Consider the following 15231-nt stretch of genomic DNA (forward strand, 5'->3'; position numbering starts at 1 on the left):
ATTTGTAAAGCATTTATGAAATAATTTATTCACATTATCATTGCAGTCCAAGCAAATGCTTAGTTGCACACCACTGAACCACGCAGCAGCCATGTTGAAAGTCTCAGGTCAGTCTGATCCTGATCCACAGAGATATTTGAGGAACACACACACACACACACACACACACACACACACACAGACAGACAGACAGAGATTTCTCGCTTTTATAGAGAGATTTATTATAGGTATTCTGAGAATGTGACCAAATCTACTGGTTCAAAAATAATCATACATTAATTGTAATATTTGGTTAAATGTCCCTTGGCCATTTCAACCTCAATTAGGTTTTGAAAGTCATCCACAAGCTTCTGTTAGTTCTCTGGCTGAAATTGTAACCACTCCTCTAGACAGAATATGTGAATTTCAACTATTTGTTAGCTTCCTCACATGGACTTTTTTCTTTATCATAGTCCACATGTTCTTGATGGGGTTCAAGTCAGGACTTTGGGAAGGCCATTCTAAAACCTAAATTTGAGCGTGATTTAGCCACTCCTTTACCACATTTGATGTTTGTTTGGGATCATTGTCCTAGTGGAAGACCAACTGCACCTAAGACCCAATCTTCTGGCTTACGATTGTGGGTCTTCCTAAAGACTTTGCAGATAATCCTCCTTCTTTATTATTCAATTTCATTTATTCAGAGTAGCAGAACCACTGGCAGTTGGACAGCCCTGTAGCATAATATGACCACCGCCATGCTTGATAGTAGGTATGGTGTTCTTGGGGTTAAAGGCCTCACCTTCTAACCTCCATATTGTTGGAAGGTGCGAAGGTGAGGCCTTTAACCCTGAGAAAACTATACCTAGCTTGTCTTTGTGGCCAAACAATTTCTGATTCATCTGACCATAGAGTTTTCCTCCTGATTTTTTTTCTTTGTCCATATGATCAGCAGTAAACTTCAGTCGAGCTTTAAGCTGTTGCGTCTGAGTCAAAGGGCTTCTTACTAACAGGGTAGCTTGGCAGCCCATGGCAAAGCAGAAAACACATGACTGTGGACACTGACACCTGTCTTCCAGCAGCTTTTAATTTGTCGCAGATTTCCCTTTTGTTGTTTTTTTTTTACTGTTGTCTTGTGTTGTCACGATACCAAAATTATGACTTCGGTAGGATACCTGCCTAAAATATCTCTATACCAATACTGAAATGATACCACGGCAGAAAACTAAAACATCAACAAAGGTAATGGAATGAAATATTAGATTACAGAATGTGGAACTTAAAATGATTTATTTCTTTTTATTAATTAAAACACTTAGACTTAAAAAGTCAAAATGAAAATATATATTTTGTAAAATATTTTTTCATTTTTTCAATACTATTATCCTGCAATTTGCATTTCATATTGATAAAGTTCAAACCCTGGATTATTAGCCTGCAAACTAAAGAACAAAACAAATGACCCAGACCTGGTGGAGGTCTACGCTCTAATCAGACCATTTTCTGATTACATAAATTACAATATATATTATAAATAATTGACAGAAATGTACATGCTACAATTATATTACTAGTACTGACTGACTTAAAATAGATAATTTATAAGAGGTGTTGTTGATCAGCATACTTGTGAACAACAGCACATGTTATGGTAAGGTTTATGTTACTAGTGTGAACACTGAGAGATGTGTGGAACCACATCAGACTGTTAAACAGTTAGCTTTACCCCTGACTGCCTTGTGCAACTCTGATGGTGAAAAAAGTTCGCTTGTCAAAAAAACTTGCTTGACTTACATCCGGGGGATATTAATGCTATCTATCGCTAACCTGCAGCTTTTTGAACCCTTTGAAAAAGTCTGCATGTCTGTCAGCTAGATGTTTCACCAAGTTGGACGTTACCTTGGTCATTACACATTTAAAGCATTGTTTACAGATGGGCTTTGTGGTGTCCGTGGGCATGCCCTTACTGTCAGCAACAGAAGTGTAACCGGGTTGAAATGATAACTTTATTTTCAAATTTGAAATGTCACCAAATCCCGATGAATATTGTTTTCTATATGTTTAAGATGTGTTTTATTGCCTATATTTATGTCTGAATGTTGTATTCAGACCAAAGTGTTAATACCTGTACTGTCACTTTAAGAGGTCACAGGCCTTGTGACGTTGTTCTGGTGCTTCTCTCAGTCCGCGCCAAGCTAGCTGAGAGGAGGAGCTTGAGACCTGTGTGCTGTGTGGAGGAGACTGCATGTCACAGAGCCTTACGTTTTTTTCTGTTTATTTGTACAGACAAATCCACCGCCCTGCCTTCATTAAAAGAGCAATCAGCAGCTGGTCGTGGTCCGGGTCCTTCCTTCATTCAGCACAACATAGAACACAACAGAGAATGTACAAGGGTTAAGGGATGTGCATCTAACTTAGCTATAAAACTGTCATCTTATGACTCTGTACTTAAAGAAACTAGCTATTCCAGTTCATGAGCATTCACAAGAAGTCCTGGCAGGGCTTATGGGCAAAGCAGGGGATGTGGTGAGGATAACGCTGCCTAACAACACATCTGTGAACCACACTGCAAATCCCCATGTGATTTTTGATATTCTGAAACAACACTTTAGCGCACTGACATACTCAAGCATGCCTTTGGCAGATTTTTACAATACACTGCCACTGCCAGGTGAAGATGCTATGGAATGCTGGATAAGGCTGAACAAAACAGTTGATGTACCAGATGAATGTCTGAAAAGGCACGGCTGAAGCATTGATGATCCAGGTCATGAGGTCAGTATGATGTTTATCAAACACTGCCCAGACCAGTCTCTTGCAAGTGTTTTCAAGTTCAAGTCTGCTGGGAAATGGTCAGCATGTGAGATCCAAGAGAGGCTTGATGAGCACATGCAGGGAAAGAAAATTCGAGCTTCAGCTGTTAGGCCACTTAAGCTGAGTACAGCAGAGCGCAAAGTCTATTCCCAGTGTCATGTGTCTATGGCTGATAATGCACCAGTCCCGAATACCACTGTGCCGTCGATGCCATCTCCGGTACCCATGACTACTGCGAATGATGACAATGACTGCATGAGGAGTTTGGTGAACTTGTTAGATCGACTGGTTAAACAGCATACACAAGTGTCAGCTAACCTCAGGGCTCAAGCTACAGTGCCTCGCTCTTCTCAAAAGGTTTGCAGGGTTTATGGGGCTTCTGATCATTCTACATTGTCTCAATGCCAGCGAGAGAACAGGTGTTTAAAGTTCTTATCGCCTGGTCACTGGAAGAAGGACTGCCCTGATCGAACCAACCAGCGCCGCACTCAGCCTGCCAACAGCGCTGGTAGACAGAACCAACAGTTAAACTAGAAAACCCACACCTGAGGAGGGTCAGTGTGGGTATTGTTGATGAATCCCTCTCTGATACTTAGACCCAGCTCGTTTATATGACTGCTGTGCCAAAGCACCTAAGGGGGCCCGAATAGTCATTCAAGCCATGCAGAAAATCGAAGCTTTCAGTGGGTTGTTTTTTGCCCCTGTCCTTGTATATCACACTGTTCAGCTTAAAGGCATGTTGGACTCTGGCTCTATGGCTTGTAGCATCAGTGAACATGCAGTAGAGAAACTCAAATCTTCTGGTGTTTTGCCTGAGCATCCTGAAGAAAAGATTGTTTTGATTGGCTGAGGTGGTCTGCAGACTCAACCTGAGGGTTTTTATGACTTGGAGATGCAGCTTTACAGTGTTTGCTGTGTCATACCAACCTTAGTTGTGCCTGGTCAGCGTGACGATCTCGTCTTGGACTCAAATATCATCAAACAAGTGATTTGTGTCCTGAAGGGTGATAATGACTATTGGAACATGGCATACAGACCTGAGCATCGGTCTGACCCAGAAGTTGAGCATTTCTTGTCGATGTTCACCAATGTTGAGCGCCGGAGAGGGAGTGAGGCTCCTGACAAAATAGGCACTGTCAAGCTCACCCAAGCAGTGACACTCATACCCAGGCATAAACATTTAGTTTGGGGCAGACTCCCTGCTAATGTGCCAATGTCACCTGGAAGCACCGTTGTCATAGAGCCAACCAACTCCAAAGCCATGCCACAAGGTGTTCTAGTGGGTCGTCTTGTCATACCTCTCTGGGGTGATAGATGGTGCCGATGACAGTTGTGAACCCATCTGACAAAGCTGTCACACTAAAGAGTAATTGCAAATTGGCTGATGTGTTTCCATGCTTGGCAATTGAGGATCTAGATTCTTTTCAGGGTCTACATGTGGCCTCAGAGGAACAACCAGACGCAGACAACTAACAACCTGACATTAAGATACAGCAATCTCATACAGAGAAACAAGTACCTGACACACCGAAACAGCAACCCGACACCACGGCCAGTGCCTATCTTGCTGATCAGTCACCTAAGAGTCTGTCGGAGTTGGGTCTAAGTGACATTGACATAGACTCATGTCAGGTCAGTGAAGACTGTAAGTTTCGGCTCATACAGCTACTAACTGAATATCAAGACATCTTCTCCAAGCACCCTTTGGACTGTGTTAAGGTTGAGGGATACAGACACCACATTCATCTCACGGTGATCGGCCTTTTCGCTTGCTGTACAGGAGAGTCCCTCCCGCTATCAGAAGTTGAGGCAGGTTCTCACTGATATGGAGGAAAAAGGGATTATCAGGAAGTCCTCAAGTGAGTATGCTTCGCCTCTGGTGATGGTGTGGAAGAAAGACGGTGGGTTATGGATCTGCACTGATTTCAGGTGGCTGAATGCCCGAACCTTAAAGGACGCCCATCCCTTGCCACACCAGTCTGACTGTCTGGCTGCTCTTGGTGGCAATTGCCTCTTTAGCACAATGGATCTCACTTCTGGCTTCTTCAACATCCCAATGCATGAAGACAACAAGAAGTACACAGCTTTCACAACCCCCCTTGGACTGCATGAATATAATCGCATGCCACAGATACTGTGTAACAGTCCAGCGTCCTTCATGAGGATGATGATTGGGATCTTTGGGGAAATGAACTTCATAAAAATCCTGTGTTATCTTGACGATCTTCTTGTCTTTGCACCGTCAGTAGATGAGTCCTTGTCCAGACTCCACACAGTGTTTCAGATGTTACGAAAGAATAATTTGAAACTGGCCCCTAAGAAGTGCATCTGCTTCAATAATCACCAATATGACAGTACAGACCTCATGGAGGACGATGAGTGCACTCCTTCCGTCTGGAGAATCAAATCATTCCTTGGCATGGTATTTTCTTACCAGTATTTCATCCAAAACTGTTCATTGCGAAGCCCTTGTTCGCTCTTACGGCTGGTCATAAGAGACGGGAACAGTCAGCTAAGGATGGAAAGCCTCTAGGTGCTTATTGTTAGCTTACCCCTGCGGACCCGTCAGCGGAATGTGGAAACGCTTTTGACCAGTTGAAGACCATGCTGTGGGAATGTGTTGTGCTGGCCCATCCGAATTTTGAGGAGCCATTTATTTTGTCAGCTGATGCGTCGTTGGACAGAATTGGAGCTGTGCTCTCTCAAGTGCCCCGAGGAGAGTCCAAGGCCAGACCTGTTGCTTTCGCGAGCAAGACCCTCATTGTGTCGCAACAGAAATATCCAGCTCACAGACTGGAGTTCATGGCTTCGAAGTGGAGTGTATGTGAAAAGCTCAGCCACTGGCTGAGAGGCCGTAGCTTCACCGTCTGGACGGATAATAATCCACTTACTTACCTTCTAACAAAGCCGAAATTTGATGTGAGATCCGCTGGGTGTCTAAGCTTGCATCTTACTCCTTTGATCTCAAACACCTGCCCGGGAAAAGAAATGTGGTGGCTGATGTCTTGAGTCGCGACCTCTTCGCAAAACTCATTTGTCAGAGGTTGCTGAGGGAACCATATCCCATCCTGATTCAGGAAGCTGATGGGATAGAAGATGATTCTGTGCAGGATGTTTTTAGGGTCACCTGCCAGACTCAAAGCTACAGATTGAGGAACCATCCAGAGCTCTTTGTCAGGCACACTGTGACTGGATTGATGCAGCAGACTCCAGAGCACTCTGTTTGGACGAACATGTCCAACAGCTGTTGAGTGGTCAGGATGTTTCGCCCATGTTCTCCATCCAGGAGCTGCAGCCGAGTCAAGAGCAAGACCCAAGCATCTCTAAGGTGTTGCCCTTCGTTGCAGCCAGGAAGCAACCATCTAGGCGTGAAAGGCATGGCGCTGAATCGAAGGTCCTCAGGTTGTTCAAGCAATGGGACAAATTGGAAGTCCATAATGGGGTGTTATATCATGTGACGAGAGATCCTGTGTCCAAGCATAGAAGATCTCAATATGTGTTGCCTCTGAGTCTGAAGAAAAAGGTATTGTTGGGCATCCACGATCGGGCGGGTCATCAGGGTCAGGACCGTACTCTCTCACTTGCAAAGCAGCGATTTTACTGGCGTGATATGCAGAGGGATGTGAGGGCACATGTCAGATGCTGTCAGAGATGTGTGTGTGGGAAATCGCCGGAACCTGCTGCTGGTGCGCTCCTAGAAAGCATCAAGAGCTCTGCCCCGATGGAGTTAGTGTGCATTGATTTTTGGTTGGCGGAGGATAGCAAGCAGCGGTCTGTGGATGTCCTAGTGGTCACCGACCATTGCACCAAACTTGCCCATGCGTTCCCTTGTGCCAATCAGATGGCAAAGCAAGTCACCAAAAAGCTCTGGGACAATGTGTTCTGTGTTTATGATTTCCCTGAGAGGATACATTAAATCAGGGCACCAATTTCGAGAGCAACCTGATTGCAGAGCTCCTTCGTCTGGCCAGTGTTGCAAAACCCCACACAACAGCCTACCACACCATGGGCAATGGGGGAACAGAGCAATTCAATTGCACTTTGGGCAGCATGCTCCGTACCCTTCCCCTAAAGAAAAAACACCAGTGGCCGCAACAAATCCAGACCCTCACGTTTGGTTATAACGCTACCGTTCATGAGACTACGGGTTATGCGCCCTTCTTCTTGATGTTTGGGCATGTACCTGTATTGCCTGTAGATATTATGTTTCAGCAGGTTTTGAACGACTCAAGAGTTGTTAACTATGACTCATATGCCAAGTCCCTGCTTTCCTGACTCAAAAGCGGTATGGAAATCGCACGAAACATTCTTCCACTAAGCAGCAGCACCAGGCCTGGCAATATAACAGACGGGTCAAGGGTACCTACCTGTCTGTGGGAGATCGTGTTTTGGTAGCAAATAAGGGAGAACGAGGGAAGAGGAAGTTGGCCGACAAATAGGGGGATGGAATGTATACAGTTGTTGGTACAAATTCCACTATCCATGTCTACAAGATACCTGGTTATCCCGTCTTGGTATGTCATTCCTCATGTCTCCCATTTGGTATGTTTTTGGTTTCTAACTTCTCATTTTCATTTGAACATTGCTTTTTCTTTGCACTTTGTTTTTTGAGCCTTTTAGTTGCTTCTTTGTATTTTGTCTATGTGTCTAGGATCCCTCTGTTTTTGTACATATTCGGCTTTTCTTAATAAAGCTCGCTTTTTGTTTCCCCTTCCTGCCTGCCTGCCTGCCTGCCTGCCTGCCTGCATGCATTTGGGTCCTAAAGTATAACCTCACCATAATAGTCTTGATAACCTAGCTAAGCAGCACATAGCTTCGGTCTCTCCGTCTGGATTTTATTTACGAGCCACTTCCAGCACTTTTCTGTTACCCTGTGCTTAGAAAAATATGAGATTGAAATAATACTCAATATTACTTGTTATTGATAAAATGTGATTAATGCCAGTGTTAATTAACCGTGGCTTGAAAAGACAATCGCATTGCGCGTATTCACTTGATCACAAGCTCATGCACAAAATGAAAATTGTGAGGACTGGACTAGTATCCTGGCAGCAGGGCCAAAGCATAGTGTTATATTTTGATATCTTCTAAATTTGACATTTTCCCCAATTTTTCCATCAAGTGCCCCAGATTGACATATTTAACTCTAAAATGTGCAAAATTTTCTTCTGGGGGCACATGCCACTGGGCAACCTAGAGGATCCAAGGTCCACATACCATATTATCATAAAATCCTTTGGGAACAGTGACAAGTCTATGTTAACTTTTGCCCATTACTGTTGTGTTGATAAGTAATGCAATACCCAATGTGACCAACGGAGGGAACCATCGGGTTTCATATATATCGAGGATGGTAGTAGTTGGAGCAGATGAACATGTACATGTATGATGTTCGTTCTTATATTTAAGTTTGAGCATAAGCTTACTGCGGATTAAACCATGTCTCATCCTTGAAGACAGAAACAACACATGGTACCAGGACTAAACCGTTTTATGTCAATCTTCAGATTAAATCGAAATGGATACTGTGAAGCCACTGGAGGGACTGAAACAGGTGGGTAATGTCGACAGCAACTGGCAGTCTTTTAAGCAAAGGTTTGAGTTGTATAAGGCTGCCATACCACTGGACACTAAACCTGATGCCAGGAAGATTGCGTTGCTACTTACAGTAGCGGGTCCCCAAGCCATTGAAGTCTTCAATATGTTTGAGTTCGGCAAAGATGAGGACAAAGATAAGTGCGACACCATACTGAAAAAATTCAGTGCATATTGCTCGCCACAGAAAAACATTGTATATGTAAGGTACATGTTCCAGTTAAGGATGCAACAGCACAACAAGACTTTTGATTGCTTTGTGACTGATTTGAAGCTTAAAGCACAGCCATGTGATTTTGGAGATCTGAAAGACTCTATGATCCGCGATCAAATAGTTTATGAAATCCATGATAAGAGAGAGGCAGTTAAGAGATGCTAAGCTGACTCTGGAAGAAACAGAGAGACTGTGTCGTGCAAATGAATTAGCCCAACAGCATGCAAAGACATTTAATGAAGCAAGTGCCATGGCCATACATGATAGTGCCAAGGTAGCTGTAGTCAAGAATAAGACGATGAAAAAGAATACTCCACAAAAGAAAGAAAAGATGATGCAGCATTCTCCTGCAAACGTTATGGTAGCAGACATGAGCCCCGGCAGTGCCCTGCCTATGGCAAAAGATGTTTGAACTGCAATGGAAAAAATCCTTTTGCAAAACAGTGTTTATCAAAGGACAAACCCAAATTAGTGAGGCTAGTTAAAGATACTGACCTAAGTGAGACTTTCTTTGTCAGCATGGTGTCATGTGAAAATAAGAGAAATTATATCATGGAGTAAAGTCAAAGGCACTCAGAAAATGAAGATACATGTATTGTGTAATTGCCGATTGATGGAGCTTTAGTAGCACAAAGGATTGACACAGGTGCACATGCAAACTTGATCAGCATGATAGAAATTAAGGCCATGAAAGAAAAGCCTAAAATATTCAAGAAAACAGTGCAACTGAAAGATTACAATGGAAAAGATATAGAAAGCAAAGGTCAGTGCAGACTAAAAGTGACAGTAAAGAACAAAAGCTTCAAAGTACTGTTCTCTGTCATACCTGAGAGCCGGGAGTCACTGCTTGGTGGTCTCGCCTCAAAGAAATTGAACCTGGTGAGGAAAGTCTACCGCATCAACTGCTCAGAAGCAGTAAGTGTCCACACAGGAACAGTTGAGTCAATTATGCATCGTTTTCAAGACTTTTTCAAAGGACTAGGATGCCTTCCATACGCATATAAAATCAAACTCAAAGAGGATGCCACACCAGTGATCCATGTACGAAGGAGAGTTCCAGCTCCACTTCGGGTCGCCTTAAAAAGGAACTTGAAAGGATGTGCCAGTTAGAAGTCATCACGAGTGGGTACACTCAATGGTGTGCATGGACAAAAAGAACAAAAACAAAGAACTGAGAATATGCATGGACCCAGGAGATTTAAATCAAAACATAAAACGTGAGCACTACCAGATACCGAAATGGGAGGAAATTGCAAGTGAGATGGCTGGCACCAACTACTTCTCAAAGCTAGATGCGGCACAGGGGTTCTGGCAAATCAAGTTGGATGATGAGATCTCAAGATACTGCACATTCAGCATGCCTTTTGAGGGTACAGATTCCTGAGAATGCCATTTGGCATAATTTCAGCTTCTGAAATATATCATCGTGCTATGGACAATATGCTAGAGGGCCTAGAAGGAGACCGTTGCTATGTGGATGATGTGATAGTCTGGGGCTCCACACTACAAGAGCACATTGAAAGACTGACTTAAGTGCTCCAAAGGGTGCGTGAAAATGGACTAAAGTTAAGCCGTGCCAAATGCCAGTTCGGTGTGCAAGAAGTTTTCTTCTCAAGGGATAGAGCCTGGTGAAAGGAAAATAAAAGCCATCTTAAGCATACCCGCCCCAAAGAAAAGAAAGGTGTGCTTAGAATAATGGGAATGATCAACTTTATTGGAAAGTTCATACCCAACTAGTGTTGTCACGATACCAAAATTATGACTTTGGTACGATACCTGCCTAAAATATCTCGATACCGAGACTGAAACAACACCATGGTGGAAAACTAAATCATCATCAAAAGTAATGGAATAAAATATTAGATGACAGAATGTGGAACTTAACATGATTTATTTCTTTTTATTAATTAAAACACTTAACTTAAAAAATAAAAATAAAAAAATATATTTTGTAAAATATGTTTCAATACTATATTGTTATTATTATTATTGTTATTATTATTTTATTATTTTTGTTGTTGTTATTAATATTATTATTATTGTTATTATCATTATTTCAGTTATATAGGTAACTGAGCTGCCAATGTGGTTACAAGCATCTCTGTATCCAAGAAGTGTCTTCTTGTTTTGTTCATTTGTCTTGTTTACTGTCAGAGATTATTAAATAACCTGATTTTCCATTAAAAGCTCAGTGCTTGTAGTGAAAAAAATTAACAGCACATTAACTACAATTTTATTCAGCATAACAAATTAACATAAATGACATTAACTCTGGCAATTCATAAAATAAGATAACACTTTATTTGTCCCACAAAGGGAAAATTTTCAATTTGCATTTCATGTTGCTAAAGTTCAAATTTGCCTGCAATTTACATCAGTGCACTAAAGTACAACACAAGTGACCCAGACCTGATGGAGGTCTGTGCTAATCAGACCATTTTCTAATAATATAAATTACAACATATATTATTATAAATTATTGACAAAAATGTACATGCTATGATTATATTACAAATACTAATTAAATTTAGTAGTGGTGTTGTTGATCAGCATACTTGTGAACACCAGTGTATGTTATAGTAAAGTTCATGTTACCAGTGTGAACGAATTGTAATTGATTAATTAATTAATTAAAGTTAATAAAGTGTCTTATTGTTATTGTGTAATGGTAAGAGGTACATGTAACAGGTATTTTGATGATCCACGATGAGTGTCCAGGTGTTTTAATAGCCATTTTAATAGCTGTTTTAATGGCTATTATGCTAGCCATGATGGAGGAGTTGTCAAGGTAATAGTAGTTTGGTTATAATTAATTCATGAAATAACGTTGCAGCAGTCACAACTGGCAATCAGGACAAACGATTAACAATGGATGCAGGTGCATATAGTATCATATTCATGTGAAAGTTGTGACAGAAAACCTACATTTACTAAAATACCTTCAATTTTCCACGACATTCTCACACAGACCACATTCTCTCGGCTTTCACAGCGACACTAAACACGTTTGTTGTCTTCTGTTATTATATAAAACAGATATACTATTGCTCTTTATACCACAAGGGGGCGCTGTTGTATAAGACAGGTCATAGTTAACACGCTGCACGTAGAGAGGTCAGAGTGCAACAACATGCTGACTATGTACGATACGACGCTGCTACTGAGAGCAATGTTACAGTATAAGTTGTTGAAGTAAACGGCACTTGTTCATGATTCCAGCGACCCGTCATTGTTGAGTTAACACCACAACGTTCACTTCATTCAATTATTTGAGCCAGAGTGCCACTGCATCTTACTTACTATCTCACAAGTGTGAGTTATTATCTCGCACGCGCGACTTACTATCTCGCGCGCACGAGAGACAGCAAGTCGCACGTGCGTGATAGTAAGTCGCGCTCGCGAGATAGTAACAGGCACGTGCGAGATAGTAAGTCGCACTCGCGAGATTAAAAAAAAACTATCCATGTCACCTCCAGGGCTCCGTACTGGCTCGTGCAGCTCTGATGGTGAAAAAAGTTTGCTTGTCACAAAAAAAAAAACAGTTGCTTGACTTACATCTGAGGGATATTTATGTTATCTTTCACTAACCTGCAGCTCTTTGAACTCTTTGAACAAGTCCGCATGTCTGTCACTAGATGTTTCGCCGAGTTAGACATGTTGGCTCCCTTGGTCATTACGGATTTAAAGCATCGTTTACAGACAGGCTTTGTGGTGTCCATGGGCTTGCCCTTACTGTCGGCAACATTAGCGAAATATTTCCATATTTCCATATTTCACTCTGTGCGTCTGTTTCTTCAACAAGCCTAGGACGGTCGGCAAGAGCACTCATGCCACTTTCAGCCATGTCTGTCTCGCTCTGCTCTGTGACTGTCTGTCACTGTGTAACCACTCCCACTCTGACTGCAGGCAGTGAGGAAGCAGAGATAAGCTGCACACAGACAGGCTGCCCCGCTGTCGCACAAAGTTCATAAATACCAATACTATTAAAACGTGACAAAGTATTTTTTCTAACGGCTGGGTACTGCGGTACCTTTCTAGTATCGGTTTACCGTGCAACACTATACCCAACCTATTAGTGAAAACATCAGCACTGAGAGAACTTCTCCATGACTCCAATGAGTTCAAGTGGACATCGAGAAATGAGCGAGAATGGAATGCTCTGAAGACCGCACTGACAAATGCACCCATGCTTGCGTATTATGATCCCAACAAGAGAAAGAAGATTTCAACGGATGCATCGAAGGACGGACTTAGAGCTGTCTTGTTACAGGCAGAAGGAGATAGCTGGAAGCCAGTTGCTTACACTTCTAGGTCCATGACCAAGACTGAACAAAGATACGCTTAAATAGAGAAGGAATGTCTTGTCTAGGCAAGCACTCCGCAGTGTTGGTGGATGCGCTATCACAAGCGCCAGAGATGAGTACTGTTAGCTGCACTGAAAAAGAAATTGAAAATCATGTCAACATGATAGTCGAGTCCTTACTTGTGTCTGACAGTAAAGCAAAAGAAATTAGTCAAAAATCAGACAAAGATGGGTGCACAGGTGGTCGAGTGGTTAGAGCGCATGCCACATACGCAGCTGACCCCGGTTTGATTCCGGCCAGAGGTCCTTTGCTGCATGTCACATCCCCCTCTCTCTCTCCCATATTTCCTATCTGTCTACTGCTTAATAAAGGTGTCTATGCTGGAAAAAAAATAAAAATAAAATAAATAATAAATCTAAAAAAAAAAGAATCAGTCAAAGATAAGGAGCTACAAACAGTGATGGAAAACATTCACAGTGGCTGGCCCAAGGGGTCCTGTCTGAAATACTATCACATCAGATCAGAGCTGGCAAATGGACTGTTATTGAGAGACTGTAGAATTGTCATTCCAATTCAATCCATAGAATTGTCATGCCTGAGATACTTCATAGGCTACTCGAGGGACACCTTGGCATAGAGAAATGTAAGAGGAGAGCCAAGAACGCCATGTATTGGCCCGGAATCAACAAGGACATTGAAAACATGATAGCAAGCACCAGAGCAAACTGGCAAGGGAGCCTATGATGGTCCAAGATCTTCCCACTGTGCCATGGGAGAAATTTAGAACAGATTTGTTTCACTGCAATGGCAAAGACTATCTGCTAGTGATAGACTATCTCTCAAACCATCCTGAAATTGAATTGCTCTGCTTACAAGTGTAACTTCCAACAGTGTCATTACTCATGTCAAGTCCATCTTTGCCCAGCATGGTATACCAAAGACTGTAGTGAGTGACAAAGGTCCCTGCTATAACAGCAAGGAATGGCAGCAGTTTGCAAAACAATATGGTTTTCGGCATGTCACTTCTAGTCCAGCATTCACAGGCGAATGGCAAAGCTAAAAAGTGAGTGCATAACATCAAACAGCTTCTCAAAAAGGACACAGAAAGCAAGTAAGATCCTTATTAAGCTCTGCTAAGCTACAGAACTGCCCCGCTTGAATGTGATTTATCACCAGCAGAACTGTTGATGAATCGCAAGTTACGCACAACCCTATCTTGCTACTCAGACATCAAGGAGAATGCAGATATACAGACAAAACTGGAGATTATGAAATGGAAACAAAAACAGCGATATGACAAGTCAACTAATACCCTCAGACCACTTGCCAAAGATGATGTGGTGTGCATCCAAGACCAGGATGCATGGAACCGAAAAGCTACTGTTCTCGAGGAGGTCGGACCGACATCATATGAAGTAAGGACTAAAGAAGGCCACGTGCTCAGAAGGAACCGTCGCAACCTTCTCAAAACCAAAGAGGCTTTCACAGAAACACAATGCGAAGATGAATCACTGTTTTCATGTTGTGTGATTGGTGATTTTCTGTATTGAAGTTCATTTGTTTTAAAAGAGCTTATGGTATTTTGAAAGCATTGTCTAACAAGGCAAAGAAAAAAATATGTACATATGTTGTATTGAGAAACGGAAAAAGATGTGAATTTTGGTGTTCACGATGCCAGTATCATTTATGTATGTTAGGACATGTTTTATTTACAGCTTCACAGACAGGGGGATGTGTTGATATTAAGGCTGTCAAAGTTAACGTGTTAATAACTCGTTAACGCAACATCCTCTTAATGGCGTTAAATTTTTTAACGCGCGATCAATGCTCGGTTTTAAACGCGCATTGTATGAATTAACGGTCGTCGGTGGCACCTGTAGTCTTGATCCAGAGAGGGGCAGAAGAATAAGAAGGGGAATCAGAAGAAGAAGAAGAAGAAGCAGGGTTAGCGGTTCGGGAAAAACACGGTTGACTGAAAAGCGAAGCAAAAGGAAATGGAGAAAGGACTTATGAACGGCAAATTCACTTTCAAATCACTGACAGATGGTTCGGTCAATGGGACAAAAGTTATCTGCACGTACTGTCGATATGAAATGAGTTACCATAGTAGTACGTTGAGTCTCAAATATCATTTGCAAGCCAAAGACATGGCAGATGCAAAGAGGCCTCCCCCTCTCCAAAAGCATGTTTTGTAATGCAATACCCAATGTGACCAACAGAGGGAATCATCGGGTTTCAAATCTATTGAGGATGTTAGTAGTTGGAGCAGATGAACAAGGGAAGCAACAGGCTGCATGACATGTATGATGTTCGGTCCTCCATTAA

The 15231-nt window shown here is 42.2% G+C and overlaps 1 protein-coding gene across 8 annotated transcripts in view; it reads right to left on the reverse strand.

Annotated features, from left to right (window-relative positions):
* msrb3 (methionine sulfoxide reductase B3) overlaps positions 1–15231 on the reverse strand; it is a 116580-nt gene that overhangs the window by 58062 nt on the left and 43287 nt on the right. The gene's annotated exons all lie outside the window — the stretch shown is intronic.

This window comes from Sparus aurata, chromosome 14, assembly GCF_900880675.1.
Source record: "Sparus aurata chromosome 14, fSpaAur1.1, whole genome shotgun sequence".
In the NCBI taxonomy this organism is placed as follows: Eukaryota; Metazoa; Chordata; class Actinopteri; order Spariformes; family Sparidae; genus Sparus; species Sparus aurata.